Raw genomic sequence first — 13,786 nt, 5'->3', positions numbered from 1 at the left:
TCTCTAGGTCCATCCATGTTGCTGCATATATATGTATATACCACATCTTTATCCATTCCTCTGTCGACATTTAGATTGTTTCCATGTCTGGGCTGTTGTAAACAGTGCTACAATGAACATTAGGGTGCATGTATCTTTTTGGGTCATGGTTTTCTCTGGATATGTGCCCAGTAGTGGGATAGCAGGGGCATATGGTAGCTCTATTTGTTTAGTTTTTTAAGGAACCTCCATATAGTTCTCTATAAGTGTATTTTTGGATGAGATTCCCATTTAAATCGGCTGAGTAAAGCAGATTGCCCTCCCTAATGTGGGGAGACCTCATCCAGTCTGTCTAAGTCCTGAATAGAGCAAAAAGGCTGAGACTCTCTTGGGTAAGAGAAAATTCCTCCTGCCTGTCTTCAAACTGAAACGACTTTTTCCTGCCTTAGGCCTCAAACTGAAACAAGGACTCTTCCTGGGTATCAAGCCTGCTGGCATTCAGAATGGAGCCACACCATCAGATTTCTGGTTCTCCAGCTTGCCAACACTCTGAGTAATCTGTCAGCCTCCAAAATAACGTGAGTCAATTCCTTACAATAAATCTGTGTGTGTGTGCACACGTGTGTACATACATGTGTGTATATAGACCATCTATGTATTATCTATTCTTAGCTGTATACACATTATATTGGTTCTGTTTCTCTGAAGAGCCGTATCTAATACACTCCCACACAAGTCTGAGCCATGTCCTTGCCCTGGCCTGCCTCCTGCCTTCCGGTGCCTCCTTCCAGGGTGCTGGGCTCTCGCCATCGTAGCCCTTGGTCCACCCTAAGATTCCCTGAAGCACTGTATCAGGAGGCTCCAGCTGCAGCACACAGGACCCCACCCCGAACTCAGCATGAAGCAGGCAGTGGCAGACAGGAATGGGAGGGACGGCCAACAAGCAGCTCTTACAACTAACTGATTGGCCCCCCGGGGCTTGGGCCGTTTTTCAGTATCTGTTTGGACACTCAGGTTTAGAGTGTTCTGTGAAACAGAGAGTACCTTTTCAGAAAGACATTGGTATTAGTAGTGTTTCCCAGGAGGCCAATAAGGCTAGGACCAAAGATGGGAATTTTACAAAGTAGGCAGATATAGAGAACCCCTTCAAATGCCACCTGGGACGAAGAAAGTTTCTCAAAGGTGCACCCTTTCTCTCTGGGCACAGGGAATGGCAATGTGACCATTTGATTAGTTCCCCTTTAGTGACTGAATCTTGTGGTCAGGAAAGAAGGCTTCAGAAAGAAACTGTAGAAAGGGGATTTCATTTTATCAAGTATTCGTTCACTCATTCAAAAATGCGTTGAATGTCTCCTGCATGCCAGGCCTGCGTTAAGTTCTGAGACTTTAGTGATGAACAAGATGTAGGCCTACACTAAGAAGCTCACTGCCTGACAGGAAGATAGACAGGTAAAAAGGCAATTATGAAATGATGGGATGCACACCGGGAGAAGTAAACACGATCACAGTGGAAGCATATGGTTGGGGCGTTTATCCCTCCCAAGGATGAGCAGGTTTCCCCAGAGGGAATACCAGAGGTAAGATGTTCTGTTTATTAAAGTATAGTTGACATACAATATTTTGTTAGTTTCAGGTGTAAAGCATAGTGATTCAGTATTTTTATACATTGTGAAAAGATCACACTATGAGTCTAGTTACCATCTATCACCATACAAGTTATTACAATATTATTGGCTATATTCCCTATGCTGTACATTACACCCCATAGTGAAGTGAAGTCGCTCAGTCATGTCCGACTCTTTGCGACCCCATGGACTGTAGCCTATCAGGCTCCTCCGTCCATGGGATTTTCCAGGCAAGAGTACTGGAGTGGATTGCCATTTCCTTCTCCCGGGGATCTCGCTTTACCGTCTGAGCCACCAGGGAAGCCCTTACACCCCATGATTTAGTTTATTACTGTAAGTTTGTACCTCTTAATCCTCTTTACCTATTTTGCCCATTGTCCCATTCCTCTCCCCTCCAGCAACTGCTAGTTTTTTGTCTGTATCTATGAGCCTGTTTGTTTTGTTATATTTTTTTAGATTCCACATATAAATGCTATCATATGGTATTTGTCTGATTCATTTCACTCAGCATAATTCTGAAGAATGAATTTAAGTTGGGGCAGATAGAGAAGAGAAGAAGGACAAAACAGGCTAGAGATGAGTGCTGCGGTGGAAGAAGTCAGGGAAGGAGCGGGTACCGCCTGGAAGCTGGAAGAAGGAATATAAGGCGCAGTGTGGGATGGTAAGAAACAGGCCAGAGAAAGCAGACAGGGGGCAGGTCACGGAAGTCCCTGTGTGAATCACGTCAGCAAGTTTGGTTTTCATTGTGAAGGCAGTAGGAAGCAGCTGAAACATTTTAAGCAAACGAGTTACATGATCAGATCTGTGTAATAAACATATCACGGAGACTGAAGAGTCAAAGCAGGCTGGGAACAGGACAGGCATTAGGGACAATGTTGCAGGAGTCTGCCTGAGGCAAATTAAGGCACAGGGGAGGAAGGAAGGGGTATAAGGAATATCAAGGGGGGAAGGGTTTGTGTGTACACATGATAAATATGAAAAAAATATTGCCATCACTAATAAAGTAATAAGTAAAAGGGTATGGTATTTCCTTCTATGAACTTGATAAGGGTTTTTGTTTCATTTTAAGGGAATAAAGTGAGCTTAAAGCTCAGTATTCCGAAAACCAAGATCATGGCATCTAGTCCCATCACTTCATGGGAAATAGATGAGGAAACAGTGGAAACAGTGTCAGACTTTATTTTGGGGGTCTCCAAAATCACTGCAGATGGTGACTGCAGCCATGAAATTAAAAGACGCTTACTCCTTGGAAGAAAAGTTATGACCAACCTAGACAGCATATTTTAAAGCAGAGACAATACTTTGCTGACTAAGGTCCGTCTAGTCAAGGCTATGGTTTTTCCAGTGGTCATGTATGGATGTGAGAGTTGGACTGAGAAGAAAGCTGAGCACTGAAGAATTGATGTTTTTGAACTGAGGTGTTGGAGAAGACTCTTGAGAGTCCCTTCGACTGCAAGGAGATCCAACCAGTCCATTCTGAAGGAGATCAGCCCTAGGATTTCTTTTTAGGGAATGATGCTGAAGCTGAAGCTCCAGTACTTTGTCCACCTCATGCGAAGAGTTGACTCACTGGAAAAGACTCTGATGCTGGGAGGGATTGGGGGCAGGAGGAGAAGGGGACGACAGAGGATGAGATGGTTGGATGGTATCACCTACTCGATGGACATGAGTCTGAGTGAACTCTGGGAGTTGGTGATGGATAGGGAAGCCTGGCGTGCTGCAATCCATGGGGTCGCAAAGATTCATATATGACTGAGCGGCTGAACTGAACTGAACTGAAGGGAATAAAGCGGTAGGAGACTTGCAGAAAGTTTGGACGTGAGTTTGAAGTCCCTGTGGACCTCCAGGTAGAGTCCATTGGTAGTTGACTTTGTGGGTCTAGAGCTCAAAAGAGAAGCATAGGCTACAGACAGAGGTTGACAGTCTTCATGGTAGGCGGTGATCAAAATCTTTGGAAATAGATGAAGTCACCAAGAGAGTCTAAGTCTATAGAGAGGATGTAAGGGCAAAACCCAGGCTTTCCTGATGGCTTAGCAGTTAAAGACTCTGCCTGCAATGCAGGAGACATGGATTTGATCCCTGGGTCAGGAATATCCCCTGGAGTAGGAAATAACAACCTGTTCCAGTGTTCTTGCCTGAAAAATTCCATGGACAGAGGAGCCTGGTGGGCCACAGTCCAATGGGGTTAGTCCAATGTTGTTGCAAAGAGCTGGACGAGACTGAGTGACTAAGCATGCACAGAAGGCAAAATCCAGAAGTATACTGGCCATTGAGGTGAAAAGAAATGGAAGGGCAGCTGAAGGAGGGGAGAAAGAATGCTCAGAGAGATAGAAGGAAAACTAGAATAAAGCGATATAATGGAAACCAAGGCAGGAAGGAGGGACAAGGAGGGAGTGAGTGGCCAAATGTTGCAGAGAGGTAGAGCAAGACTGACAGTGAGGCAGAAAAGTATATGCTGTGTTTAGCAAACAAGTCATTGGTGACTTATTTCTTTTATTTCACTTAATATTCATTACTTATTTCATCCCTCCCCCTATTTCCTTTGTATTAATTAGCTCAAGTTGCTATTCATTTCTTTTATTTTCCTTCTTAGTTTGGGAGCTGTACCTTTCCATTCTACCAGCTGCCATCTCTGTTGTGTCACTCACAGGCAGACCCATTATATGAAGATGTGTCCAACTATTTCCTCCAAATTCACTATTCTCCTGCTATTTCTCTTCCTCTGCAGGATAAAATCTTTAGAATGCTTTCACTTCCCACTCTTACACAGCAACATGAGACCTGTGGAAAACTTTTACTTCCCCTCTTTCTCCTTTAGTACTTTTAGTTCCAGGCTATTCTTAACATTTCCCTTGAAATATGTCTCTTCTATTTTGTGCAGTTCTATTACACATTCCTAAATGGACTATTATTATCCACCCAAATGTAACTAATAATATATTTTACAGATCCTTGTTCAACAGTTGTTTTTTTTTTCCCCCTTTCTATCCTCCCTCCATTCTGAAGCCTTTAAACTGATTCATTCATTGTTTGATCAGCTCTCTTTTTAGTATCATTTTCTCTGATAAAAGATGTGGGTGACATGTCCTTTGAATTCTTGCATATCCTCAAATATATTTCTATTGCTCTGACAGGAGGGTAAGATCTTGCTACAGGATTCTCAGTACGCAGTATTTTTTTTCTGGTAATCCTCACATGATTCACTCTAGTCTTCTCTGCTTTGAGTGTCATAGACAAGAAATTTGATGCCCTCATGATACTTCTTCCTCTGTAAGTAACTTGTACTTTCTTTCTGGAAGAGAACAAGCTTTTCTTTTTAGTCTCAGACTTCAGGAATTTACCAAGCTATGACTCATTTGTCTTGCCCACGACTTACTGAAACCTTCCAATCAGCAGACTTTAATTTAGCTTGGAAATTTTACTTCTTATTACTTAAAGTGTTAGTCACTCAGTTGTGTCTGACTCTTTGTGACCCCCATGGACCTCTTTTCCATCTACTTAATTTGTCTGCAGGGCTTCCCTTCTAGTTTCAGAGTCTTTTTGTGTTCAGTGCAATTGTTACATCCTAATCTTATTTTTAAAGTTATCATTGTTCTCTATTGGCTTGGTTTCATGTAAGTCTCTTCTAAGAGTATTGCTGGGCCCCTTAGGTATTATGGTAGTCTTTCCTTTTGTCTGATCCCTGGGCTCAGTGCCAGCTGCTAGGGACGCTTAAGAAGAAGCAGCCCCACAGGTGGTGGGTATTAGTCCCCTTATCAAGGCCACAGGAGGAAGACTCTCATTCCCCAGTTTTCTCTCACTTCCTACTCTCAGGAACAAAGATAAACTCAGTACACCTGTATGATTCCTCTCCCTCTCACCCAGCCAGGTCCCTTTGCCAGGATACCTACTGGTGCCAGACACTGGTGCTTTCCTATGATCACGGAAGAAGGGGCAGTGTAGAGATCAGGTGCTCACATGCCCAGCTTTAAGAAAACAGTATGATTCCATTTGAGAAATCATTTCAGAGTGACATCTGAGATGGATATTACAGTAGAGAGACTTAGGCCCTCTTTCCTATTACAAACACACCAATTCGGCAACAATTCGTGGACAAAATTACTTCAGTGAGAAACCCAGAAACCAACTGAAAATTTCATGTACCATAGGCAAACATTAAGCCAGACTTGCTGAAGCTAGTAAGGAAAGTCAAGACACCTGTTTGCAATAATTGCTACCCCAGTACAGTTCCATATGACCAAGAAGAGAAACCATAGCTCCAAGTTTCTCCTAGGAAGGAAAAAGCTGTTCCACATGTCCAGTGCCAGTTTTTTTTCAAGGGGGCTACTCAGAGAACTGACTTCTGTCTTGCCAGTCTTAGAGCTCTGACATGTCCAGCATAGTCTAACCGCACAGGGGAGAACAAAGACAGTCAGGTGGACTGGTAGATACTATGGCTTCTCCTCTCTATTTAGCACAGAGTGAGCAAACAAAAAACATAGCTGCCTGATTCTCCTTGGCAAGGGAAAGAGTTGGCCCAGATTTCCAATACCACAACTTCTCCCAGGGCTTCCTGCAAGACTAGCTTCTAACTTGTTTGTCTTGGAATGTTGATGGGATCTGGCAAAATCTATACAACTTGGGGCTAGTGAAAACAAAGACATAGATTTTAGCTGGCAGTCACCATCAGTTCAATTCAGTTCAGTCGCTCAGTCATGTCCGACTCTTTGTGACACCATGAATTGCAGCACGCCAGGCTTCCCTGTCCATCACCAACTCCCGGAGTTCACCCAAACTCATGTCCATTGAGTCGGTGATGCCATCCAGCCATCTCATCCTCTGTCGTCCCCTTCTCCTCCTCCCCCCAATCCCTCTCAGCATCAGAGTCTTTTCCAATGAGTCAACTCTTCACATGAGGTGGCTAAAGTATCAGAGTTTCAGCTTTAGCATCAATCCTTCCAAAGAACACCCAGGACTGATCTCCTTTAGAATGGACTGGTTGGATCTCTTTGCAGTCCAAGGGACTCTCAAGAGTCTTCTCCAACACCACAGTTCAAAAGCATCAATTCTTTGGCGCTCAGCCTTCTTCACAGTCCAAATCTCACATCCATACGTGACCACTAGAAAAACCATAGCCTTGACTAGATGGACCTTTGTTGGCAAAGTCATGTCTCTGCTTTTCAATATGCTATCTAGGTTGGTCATAACTTTTCTTCCAAGGAGTAAGCGTCTTTTAATTTCATGGCTGCAGTCACCATCTGCAGTGATTTTGGAGCCCCCCAAAATAAAGTCTGCCACTGTTTCTACTGTTTCCCCATCTATTTTCCATGAAGTGATGGGACCAGATGCCATGATCTTCGTTTTCTGAATGTTGAGCTTTAAGCCAACTTTTTCACTCTCCTCTTTCACTTTCATCAAGAGGCTTTTTGCATAGTACCTTTTCATTGTGTAGCATAGAGCAAGCAGGTTTTGTTTTTTTTTTTTAATACCTAGTTTCCAGATTCTCTTTAGGAAAGAAAAAAGTTACAAAGAGTGTCCAATAACCTAGACATCTGCAGACTGCAAATAACAACAGAAGTAGACTAGCTTAGCATGAAAGACGAGAGGCCCTCAGAACTGCTGGCTAGGCTAACTGGTCGATGTCTCCTCCTATACAAGGCCAGTCTAATTTGTCTAGCACAGAAACTAACACAGAAAGTTGGGGAAAATAAAAAATCAGGCAAAGATGTGCCAAACAAGGAAAAGACATAAATCTCCAGAAGACTACTCTAATGAAATGGAATTATATGATCCACGTGACAGAGAATTCAAAATAACTGTCATAAAGATACTCACTGGGGTCAAGAGAACAATGCATGAACAAAATTATAATTTTATCAAAAAGACAGAAAATATTTTTAAAGACCAAACAGAAGTCATGGAGTTGAAGAACACAATAACTAAATTGAACATTTTTCTAGAGGAATTCAGCAACTGACTGATTAAACAGAGAAAGGATCCATGAACTCAAAGACAAATCATTGAAAATAATTCAGTCAGGGGAGCAAAAGGAAAAGAAAGAGAGAGAATATAGAAACTTTAGGTACCTATGGGGCATCATAAAATAGACCAATAGGTGCATTGTGAGTATCCCAGAAAGAGAAAAGAGAGGATGGACTAGAAAGCTTATTCATAGAAATAATGACTGAACACTTAGCAAATATGGAGAAGGAAATAGACTTCTAGACCCAAGAAACCCAGAGAATATTAAATAAGATGAACAAAATTTAAAAAAAAACACCCCACATTGAAACTTAATCAAATTGTCAAAATTCAGACACAAAGAGAGAATTTTAAAAGCAGCAAAGGAAAAGCAACTTGTCACATAGAAGAGAGCCACCAAAAAACAATCAGTGATTCCCCAGCAGGAACCTTGCCGGACAGAAGAGAATGGTGTCGATATAGTCAAAGTGCTCAAAGGAAAAAACTGCCAACCAAGAATACTACATCTGGCAAACTATCCTTCAAACATGAAGGAAAGACAAAGAATTTCCATACAAACCAAAGCTGAAGGAGTTCATCACCACTAGACTCTCCATATCAGAAATGCTAAAGGGAGTTCTTCAAATTAAAATAAAAGTGTACTAAACAACAACACAATAGTATAAGAAATATGAAAACCTTGGTAAAGGCAAATACATGCACAAATTCTGAGTTTTGTATTCCTGTAATGGTGGTAGGTAAATAATTTTTAATTCTAGTGTATATATTAAGAAACAAAAATACTAAAATAACTATAATTTTAAAATATGTTAAAAGATACATAACATGAACAGATGTAAATTGTGACAATAGTAACAGAAGGAGGGATCAGGAGAAGTTACAGGGTGGAACTTTTGTATCTGATTGAATTTAAATTATTAGCTTAAAATAGACTCTGATAGCTATGAGATATTTTATGTAAGCCTCAAAGTAACCATAGAGACAAAATACCTAAAGTTACACAAAAGAAAAATCAAGACATAGCAATACAAAAAAAATCAACAAAATACAAAGTAAGACAGGAAAAGACAAGCAAAAGAATTACAAGACTATCAGAAAATAAGAAAATGGCCATAGGAAATCCTTCCCTATAAATAATTACTTTAAATGTAAATGGATTAAACTCCTCAATGAAAAGCCATAGAATGGCTAGACAGATAAGAAAACAGCACCCAAATACTTGCTGTCTATAAGACACTCGATTTAGATTTAAGGACACACATAAGCTGAAAAACAAGAGATAGAAAAAGATATTCCATATAAATGGTAAACAAAAGAGAGCAGAAGTGGCTAATCTTATATCGGACAAAATAAACTTTAAGGCGAAAACTGTTACAAGAGACATAGAAGTATATTACATAAAAGTGTCATTCTACCAGGAAGATAGATAGATATCACATATATACATACATACACATATACATAAACACACACTCAACATCAGAGCACTTCATCATATAAGTAAACATCAACAGAATGTTTATAACAACTGAAGGGAAAATAGAGAACAATAAAAAATAGAATATTTCAATACCCCACTTTCAATAATGGATAGAACATTTAGACAGAAGATTGATAAGAAGACATATGACTTGAACAACACTGTAGACCAAATGAACCTAACAGATATACACAGACTATTCTAGGCAACAGCAGAACACATTCTTCTCAATTATGCATTGAACTTTCTCCAGGGCTGATCCATATTAGGTCACAAAACAAGCCTTAATAAATTTCAGAAGATTGTTACCTGTTCCGACCACAATGGAATGAAACTAGAAATCAGCACCAGAAGGAAAACTGGAAAATTCACAAGTGTGTTGAAACTAATCAACACACTGTTAACCAATAATAAGCTCAAAGAAGAGGTCAAAAAAAAATTAGAAAAATACCTCAAGACAAATCAATACAACATGTGAAAGTGAAAGTCACTCAGTCGTGTCTGACTCTTTGTGACCCCATGGGAGTGGATAGCCATTCCCTTCTCCAGGGGTTCTTCCCAACCCAGGGATCGAACCCAGGTCTCCTGCACTGCAGGCAGATTCTTTACCATCTGAGCCACCATACTGAAACATATAAGATGTAGCAAAAACAATACTAAAAGGGCATTTTATTGAGATAAATACACTACAAATGAGGAAAGATATTAAACACCCTAACTCTACAGCTCAAGAAAAATAAAGAACAAACTAAAGAACAAAATAAAGAACAAACTAATAAAGAACAAAGCTAGCAAAAGAATGGAAATAATAAAGATTAGAGCAGAAATAGAGTATAAAAAATTAATAGAAAATAATGAAACTAAGAATTCGTTCTTTGAAAAGATAAACAAAATTGATAAGCCCTTAGCTAGACTAAGAAAAAAAGAAGACTCAAATAAAATCAGTAATGAAAGAGAGGACAGAACAACCCATGCCACAGAAATAACAGGATTAAAAGAGACTGCTACCCATGATCCTACACCAACAAACTAGGATGACCTGGAAGAAACTGATAAGTTTCTAGAAACATACAACCTACCAAGACTGAATTATGAATATATAGAAAATATGAGCAGACCTGTAACTCATACAGAGGTTGAATCAGTAATCAAACACCTTGCAACAAAGAAAAGCCTAGGACTAGATGGCTTCATCGGTGAGTTCTACCAAACATTTAAAGTAGTATTGGTGCCAGTCCTGCTCAAAGTCTTCCAAAAGATTTAAAGGCGGGGGAGAGCAATTCCGTATTCACTTTATGAGACTACCCTGATACCAAAAGGCAGACAAAGATACCACAAAAAACAAAAAAAACTGCAGGCTGACATCCCTGATAAATATAGACTCAAAAATCCTTACTATTAATAACAAATTTAATTCAACAGCACATTAAGATCATCATACACCATAACCAAATGGAATTTATCTCTGGGTTGCAACAATTTTTCAACAAATGAAAATCAATTAATGTGAGCCACCACATTAACAGAATAAAGGATAAAAATCACATGATTGTTGCAATAGATATAGAAAAATATTTGACAGATTCAGCATTCTTTCATGATAAAAACTTCTCAACAAACTAGGAATAGCATAAAGATACCTCAGTATAAAAAAAGGCCATAAATGAGAAGCCCACAGCTAACACCATACTCAATATTGAAGAACTAAAGCTTTTCTTCCAAGATCAGGAGCAAAGTAAGGATGCCTACGTTCATAACTTTTGGTCAACATAGTACAATACTGGAAGTCCTAGCCAAAGCAAATAGACAAGAAGAAGGAACAGAAGGCATCCAAATTGGAAGAAAAGAAGTAAATGTATCCTTGTCTGCAGACAACATGATTTTATAAATAGAAAACCCTATGAACTCCATTAAAAAAAAAAAAACTGTTAGAATAAACAAATTCAGTAAAGTTGTAAAATACCAAAATCAGCTGTGTTTCTATACACTAACAACAAACTATTTGCAAAAGAAATTAAGAAAACAATTCCTTTACCACAGCACCAAAAAGGTAAAAGTCTTTACTAAGGAAGTAAAAGGCTTACATACTTAAAACTACAAAACTGACAACAACAAATGGAAAGAGAGTCTGTGGTCATGGATAACAAAACTTGATATTTTTTAAATGTCCATACTACCCAAAGTTATCTACAGATTCAATGCAATCCCTATCAAAATCTCAGTGGCAACTTTTTTTTTTTTTCAGAGATAGGATAAACAATTCTAAAAATTCACATGAACCAACAAAAGACCATCAATCTTGAGAAAGAACAACATAGCTGGAGGCATCACACTTCCTGATTTCAACATATACTTCAAAACTGTAGTAATCAAAACAGTATGGTACTGGCATAAAGACAGAAATATAGACAATGAGCCAGAATAGGGAACCCAGAAATAAATTCATGCATGTATAATCAACTGATCTTTGACAAGGGTGCTAAAAATACATAAAGGGAAAAGGATAGTCTCTTCAACAAATGGTGTTGAGAAAACTGGATATAAATATTAAAAAGAATGAAATTGGACCCTCATACACAAAAATTAACTCAAAATGGATTAGAGACTTAAATGTAAGACCGGAAATTCTATAACTTCTAGAAGGCAACATAGTGGAAATCCTTCATGACATTGGTCTTGGTAATGGTTCCATGGATCTAACATTAAAAGCATAGGCAAAAATAGATAAGTGAGACTACATCCCACTAAATAGCTTCTGCACAGCAAAAGAAACAATAAACAGAGTAAAAAGATGACATAGGGAGGTGGTAAAAAATATTTGCAAACCATATATCTGATAAGAGGTTAATCTCTAAAATATATAATGAACTCCCACAATTCAATAGCACAAAAACTATTAATAACCCAATTAAAGAAATGGGCTAACTGCTTGAGTAGACATTTCTTCAAAGAATATATACATATGCCAACATTTGTTGTATATGGCCAGCAGGTATATGAAAAACTGCTTAATGTCACTAATCATTATGAAAATGCAGATCTAAACCACAATGAGATATCATTTCACACTGGCTATCATCAAAAAGCAAAAGTCAACAGTGTTGGTGAGGATGTAGAGAAATTGAAACCTTTGTACACTGTTGTGCTACGTCACTTCAGTCGTGTCCGACTCTGTGCAACCCCATAGATGGCAGCCCATCAGGCTCCCCCGTCCCTGGGATTCTCCAGGCAGGAACACTGGAGTGGGTTGCTATTTCCTTCTCCAATGCACGAAAGTGAAAACTCAAAGTGAAGTCGCTCAGTCGTGTCCGACCCTCAGCGACCCCATGGACTGCAGACTACCAGGCTTCTCCATCCATGGGATTTTCCAGGCAAGAGTACTGGAGTGTGGTGCCATTGCGTTCTCCGTGTACACTGTTGGTACGACTATAAAATAGTGCAGCTGCTATGGGAAACAGTATGAAGTTTCCTCAAAAAATTAAAACTATCACATGATCCAGCAATCCCACTTTGGCGTATTCATCCAAAATAATTGAAATCAGGATCTCAAGGAAATTTCTGCACTTCTGTGTTCATTATAGCACTATTTACAATAGCCAAAAGGTGGAAACCATAAATGTCCATCAACAGATGAATGCATTAAAAACATGTGGTATATATATTCAATGGAACGTCTGTGTGTGTGCTTAGTCACTCAGTCATGTGTTGCTCAGTTGTGTCTGACTCTTTGCGACTCCATGGACGGTAGCCCACCAGGCTCCTCTGTCCATGGGGATTCTCCAGGCAAGAATACTGGAGTGGGTTGCCGTGCCCTCCTCCAGGGGATCTTCCCAGCCTAGGGATTGAACCCAGGTCTCCCACATCGCAGGCAGATTCTTTACTGTCTGAGCCACCAGGGAAGCCCAATGGAACATTTACACAGCCTTAAAAAATAAAGAAACTCTGCAATACAAGACAGCATAGATGAGCCTTGAGGACATTATACTAAAAAGGCATTATGAAAAAAGACAGTCATGAAAGACAAATACTGCCTGATTGCATTTATGTGAGGTATCTAAGGTAGTCAAGTTCATAGAATCAAAGAGTAGAATGGTGGTTGCCAGAGACTGCGCGGGGGAGGAAATGGAGAGTTTCTAATCAAAGAACATAATATTTTAGTTAAGCACAAAGACTACATCCTAGCAAACTGCTGTACAACACTGTACCTACAGTCAACAATACTGTATCACACACTTAAAATTTGTAAAGCAGGTAGAGCTCATGTTAAGTGTTTTTACCACAACAAGTGTTTTAAAAAGAAAGAAGGTAAAATGACACACAAGAGTAATTCATTCCTAATTGTTGTGTGAGATAGTGGGGGGAAAAAAAAGAATGAGAGAGAGGGAAAGATAGGTGAGACATAGCCCAATATCATAGCTGTGCACATCTCTTAAAAAAAGAAAGCCATCGAAGTCAGGATCTGTAGTCTGACCTGCACTCCCCCTGGCTGGTGGCAGTCCTCCAATGCCTGGTTTCAGCCCCCTGGCTCTGTAGATAGAGTGCCATCTTCACCAGTCTTGATATTGGCAGGAATCCCTTTGGTCCCTCCCACTTAGCCGCTGGAGAGATGAGGCATATATAATCTTGCTTGTCACTCTGCCTTTTGACCCCAAGAAGAAAAGGTTCTTCTGGGCTCTTAGTCTCCTAGTTCATCTTTCTTTCAGGTTTATTATTCATCTCTGAGATGCAGAAATGATGGTTC

This window comes from Ovis canadensis, chromosome 7, assembly GCF_042477335.2.
Source record: "Ovis canadensis isolate MfBH-ARS-UI-01 breed Bighorn chromosome 7, ARS-UI_OviCan_v2, whole genome shotgun sequence".
Lineage (NCBI taxonomy): Eukaryota > Metazoa > Chordata > Mammalia > Artiodactyla > Bovidae > Ovis > Ovis canadensis.
This window is presented reverse-complemented; position numbering follows the sequence as displayed.